Below are 6,286 nucleotides of genomic sequence, written 5' to 3'. Positions count from 1 at the left end.
CCTTAAAAAGACGAATCATTTTGAATCTTTGGATTATGTTTCGAAATACTTAGTCTTATAATTTTTTTATTGCAAAAATGTAATCTGCTGTAGGCTAAACAATGGTAAAATTTATTTGAATCTAAGTTCATAAAGTGAAATGTCATCACACTCATCATCCACATATACCTCAACGTGACAGTTGTCGCTGACTACGCTGTCGTCAGATTGAGTGGCATAAAAACTATCTCCAAATATAAGTACACCTCCTTCAATATCTCAATATAGACATCAGTAAATTTTCCTATTCCACCAGGGAGTTACGTAGGATCTTGCAACAAAGAACTATATATTTATGCATTGCTTGTATAAGCGACGTGAGTCGAATTATTTAATACTGTTTCGCATACATTCAAGTATGTCGTTCAAGTCCAGTTGTATGTTGTAATAATGACATACTTGTAGACCACGCAAGCTTATGACGATAATTACTTGAATCCGAGCCAATTAAATTGTGATTTGATCTCGGAACGGACTCCTCAAGTGTGTCGGTCAAACAGGCCGCATTTCTTCTTAAGCCCTCCATATTCCTAATTCGAAATGTATATCTTGAATTCAAGTACGTCCTCATACAATATTCATGTAGCTGTTTTGATGTTTTATACTTCAAACACTAAATAAAAAGACGAAACTTTGAAAAATAATTTATTATAATGTTGGTAATTTTCTTGGAAAAAGTAAGTCTTGTTATTACTGTGCGCAATTATTTCTTGAAGTTAAACACAACTCTTTTTACTTATAATTATTTTACACTAATGAATTTAAGTGCCACATTATAATAAATTGTTAACTGCAAACATTTTCACCAACATCTAAACCTTTTTTGACTTTCTTTTGTCGACAGCGTCGTGTATTTGATTTATATCGCAATCGATATTGATTAATTTAAATCGATTAGTTGATTAATCGATTAAGTAAGTATAATTGTAACAGAGCAGGCGCGGCCAGTCAGACCGTAACGCATCAAAGAGCGTTCTAATTGTTCGGTTGCGATTTCAAATCCGGCGCAGGCGCACAGCCGTGACCGACCGCCAATTCTATCTATTTGTAAAGCAATCATTTCAAAATCCGTTTCATTTTCTACTGTCGAACAGAGGATCTTGTTTAATAGTTGTGTTTTTGCGGAGAAGTAGCGCAAAAATACATTTCTTTTAAATGTCAGTTCTTCAATTGATTTACACGATGCTTTTCGTGCGCTTTCTAGTAAGGTTAAAGATGAGATAGCCAAAACTAACCCAGAGTTCTCAATGCTTAATTTGAAAAAATATAGCAACCGTATCTTTTGTCTGCATACTCCATTTAAAGCGTGGTTCATTGACTCTTTTAACATAAATCGCTGTGTGTATAAAAAAACGGTAAAGTGCGGGTCAGACTAGCGACTAAGGGTTGCGTACATTATAGACTAAAAATAAAAATGATCGGTTGGGTGACAAATAGATTTGTGGGTTTTCAAGTTGACGACCGTAAGAAAGTTGCTTAACAGTGATCTATATTCTTAGTATTTGTTATCTGTAAAAAAATAAACTGTTTAGCTATCACTGTTAACCAGACACAGCCTCGTGACATTCGGACGGACACACAGACGGACACGGTGACGGACAGCGAAGCTATAGTACCTAATTGGACTTTTACGGACTCACAGAAACCTAAAAATAGGTTTTATTACAACATTCTTTATGCTACCCTGTCTACAAGTTTAATAGACCTATTGGTAGTTGCGTAGTCTTAGGTCGTTGCGCTCGCTATAATATGGATGAGCTACACGACTAGGAATACGGCCTGTCAGGACTATTCAAGTGTTAGTACTTTCCTCAAAGTACTTGTCTAGATGGTGAAATAAAAGTAGAATAGTTGATTGTTTTTTTTTTACATTTAATTGTTATGTGAATGTAGAGTTCCATAGTTTTTTGCCGCTATCTTCAGGATGATGAAAGGTAGCCTTTTCTCATTTATGTTGGGATCGTCTTCCAGCCTAACCAGATGCAGCTAAGTACCATTATTTTACAAAGACCGACTGTCTATCTGACCTCCTCAACCCAGTTGCCTTGGCAACACGATACTGCCCTTACCTTTCCTAAATGAACAATCATTTTATTAAAATAGAGCTATGTTGTCAGATTTGTAAGATAAACATTTTTGATGTAATTCCATTAAAACCACCACATAACAAATAAAAAAATCATGGAGTTTAAATTCCTAGTTACATTGTGACAGATAGAATCTAACAAAATACCAAAATTCTAAACTACAGTTATATTAAAATGCTTGAAAGCGTATGAACAACAATAAGCGTGCGCGCACCGCACAATAGATCGGCCGGTCTGTCGGACGCGATTTCATTTCCTGCGCGCGCGCCGACCCGTGGACCAATTTCCTGTGACACAGTGTAACAACTGATTTATACTATTATTGTATTGAGGGCAAATAATAAAGCTATTCGCGATTTCACCGCACCCTCGTGTTTCAAAGAAAATTGTTTTTAATGTTTGCTTAAATGGTTACCCACATGCGAAAATGTTGTTGGTTGCTCAGGGCCTGCCTGTTTCTATATAACTCTGTGTGTGGTTATGTTTTGTCAATTATTTATGTAACCTTCCTAATTCTGTAGTTCATATTGTTCTAGTTCGTAGAAACTTTATTTAATAACGTTTATATTTAATGTTGGAACTTTTCGACTTTAGTAACATGAGTCACGTTACATGACATTACAGTAAATATACCTATGGTTAATTTTCATAAATAAAATGAGTTATTATTTTTGTTGCGTGCTCGAGCGGAATGACAGATTTTGAGATTTGGCGTGTTGCACGCAGCTCCCACCCATACCGGCTGCCGTACGTTGACATACGACAAAATGGCGTTTCAAAATCGGGCATACAGTCACAAGTTATACAGTACGAGGCAAACAGAGTGACAAACACGGTCAAAATACATCTGCATATATATTCCGCTGAAATGTTCACTTTATTTATTACTGAGAACTGAAAATGTGTGAATTTTTTGCGATATCCGATAGCAGATTGACTCTTTGTATGCAGTCACCATTTTATTTCGGGTTGTAATTGCCATCAATTTTATTGCATATTTCTGGTAGCGTTTTTTGGTGATATATGTAATGAATGTTAACATGGAGATTGACCCGGATGTGTGCAAATAGATACTAAATAATATCACTGCAGGCTGTTGTGAAAAAAGGCAATTGTTTTTGGCTTGTGTGCTCTTAACTAGAACTCTTGAATGTAGAAGACAGACAATACTGTTTGTATTACATGTAATTATAATTGGACTTAACATAACTCACAAGATGTCGGTTTAAATATCTATTTTTTATAAGAAAAAATAAACAAAGAGAAATCGAAATAAGAATCGATGAACAACGATTCTCGGAACGCTAACTAATAAATATCAACATGTTGATTACGCGTTACCAGAATTTGTGATTGTTTAAAATAAGTCGGATGTTTCATGAACAGCTGAACTAACGCTTGAGTAATAGATATTTTTTTATGCTGACGTCAAATTTGCCAGTAGTACGAACAAAATGAAATTCTTAACATATCAATTTATCATATAAGCCCGTAAACGTCAGATGCTAAGCCGGGGCACTAGACGGGCACGATAAACGGTTGTAGATTGTAGAGAACATTGTTGTATTCACACACTTGGATTTTGTGGTCCCAGTGTATATTGGCCCTAAAGTTATGTAGATTTACCTTAAGTATTATTGACCTTAAAATATTTGTGTGCCAATACATAACCGGGAAACGAATTAAAAATATTTAAACTATTAAAAAAACGTATTTTTATTTATCTAAGAGGTGTGAGGCTTTCTAGCAGACTGCGAAAAAGATAATTATTCGATGTATATTTACTATAGGCAGTGAGAGCTATATTAAAAGTGGCGAACAGGAAATAATAATCGGCTTTTAACTGCAATTAGTCTAGTACTATTATTCTAAGTAATTCTAATGATACTTATAAAATAAAAACAATAGAATTTAGAACGTGGTTGAAAATGAAAATTTTAAAGTTGAGATAGTATTCCGTCAAGAGATCCCATTCTGTCTTCAGGATTTTCTATTTTCATTTGTTTTCCCGACGATACGTTACAGTAATCTTAGACTGAACTATACCTCTTCTACCGCTATACTTTTATATGTTGTATGTTATACTAGCTGATGCCCGCGATTTCGTCCCCGTGGGTAGAAGATATAAGTTATGATTTACACGTGCCCTGTTTTTTTCACATTTTCCATTGTATCTTCGCTCCTATTAGTCGCAGCGTGATGGTTTATAGCCTAAAGCCTTCCTCGATGAATGATCTGTTCAACACAAAAATTATTTTTTCAATTTGGACCAGTATTTTCTGAGGTTAGCGCGTTCAAACAAACAAACAAACTCTTCAGCTTTATATATTAGTATAGAGTATAGATGAGAACTTTCATTGATGCTAAACATATTCTTTTTTTTAATAATACAAATAACAGTTTTGATCGACCTGTTTATTTTCGTTCTTTTTAAGAATCAATCTTACTACTGTCGCTCTATCTCTCTTTGAACTTATTGAAGGCGTGTATATTGTTGCCAGTGTATGAGAATTTCCATGTGTCCGCTTGAATAAAGAATATGATTCCATTATTCGTTTTTTTCTTGACTATTCCTGGCTATTATTATTTAGAGTGTTTAATTAGTGTAATGTCAAATAATATCAAAATTATCATATGGTATACCCATAGTCATGTCTATATACCCGATTTGCCATTTGTAAATGCACGATGTTTTATAAGGAATATTATATTTGCCTCTTTTCAATGAAGTTTATCGTGCTTTAGAAAATTTACTTTAGCTTATTAGTTACTTAGCTCATAATTAGGCCCAATTGTAGTTTATAACTGCGTAACTCATTTCTAATTAACACAATTAAATGTAGAAACAGTACAAGCTTAGCAACGAATGTAATCTTATTAATTATTAGTAGAATAAACACGCGAAATAATAAAGAATTCATTGTTAGTTGTCCGCGGGTCGGTCAGTGCGTGCGAGACTAACACAGAATTTGTTATAATAACGACCGTCTAGGGTAAACTACCTTTTATAGCATCAATTACTAACATAACGCTTCTGTAATTTCACCGAATGTGTGCTTCTGAGCAGTAAGAACGCTCCGAAGGTTTCCTAGATAATTGAATATACAACTAACGTATGTAATTGCTACAATTATTGTAATTAACGGAGCTTTGTTGCTTTGAACTGAAATGTATGACGAATGGATTAGAGAGCCGCTTTGTTTCTGTGTAGGGAAATGGGATTAAAATTGCTTCAAATCGTTCGAATTGTACAACAAATAAAACCATTTAAACGTTTTCCGTGTATAAGAATAAAGGCGGAACATTTTAGGGAACTAATTACGTGAACACGTTATGAATCGCTCGCGCTCCAATTTAATATGGGACTAGATAGACAGATATCTGTTAACCTGCTTGAGGTTCGCGCTAATTACTCGGCGTAGTACACTAAATTGTTATTCAAACCCCCATTTCTATAGCGAGACTTCAGATCCTATTAATTTCATAAATATACGGCTTTGTTCTCAGCAACGTTTGTATGTCCTACGTTTTTAAATATTAAAACCCGTTCTATTTCCCGCGTGTATATTTATTCGTACGAAGGTGTTTGCATAGATGTGGATACGTGGATATGTGGGTATGTGTATGTTGGCGTTGCAATCCACGTTACAACCAACAAACACATAAAACATACATAATAAGGTACGTTTGTGTGTGGAGCGCGGTCGGCGCCGCCGCGGCGTGTTGTGGGGCGCGGTTGCCATGGCGACGCCCGCACCCCTTTCCCACACCCCCACAGGTTTCAGCTGACCCGCCGACCTCTAGTGACGAGTCGTAACACTGTCAGTGTTATAGGGATGGGACCAAACCGTTATCGATTCCTTTTATAGCTTTCTAGCTAATTACATTATTAGCTTATATTTTCAACATCGTTGCGCATGTATACTTAACGATATTTGTGGTTCTAACAAAGAAATTGTTCAATGATAAATACAATATTTTTAAATAAAAGAAAACAGAATAAAGAAGCAAATTAAAGAATTTGACATGCACTTTGCTAAATTATTATTTTGCACTATTTGTATGTAACCTGAAATATGACACTCAATCATTAAATGAATTGCAGGTACTAGTAATTTTAGAACCTCATATGAATTGTTGATAGCAGTATCAGTTAATAA

Source organism: Trichoplusia ni, chromosome 10 (assembly GCF_003590095.1).
Source record: "Trichoplusia ni isolate ovarian cell line Hi5 chromosome 10, tn1, whole genome shotgun sequence".
Classification (NCBI taxonomy): Eukaryota; Metazoa; Arthropoda; class Insecta; order Lepidoptera; family Noctuidae; genus Trichoplusia; species Trichoplusia ni.
Note: the sequence above shows the minus strand (reverse complement) of the source record.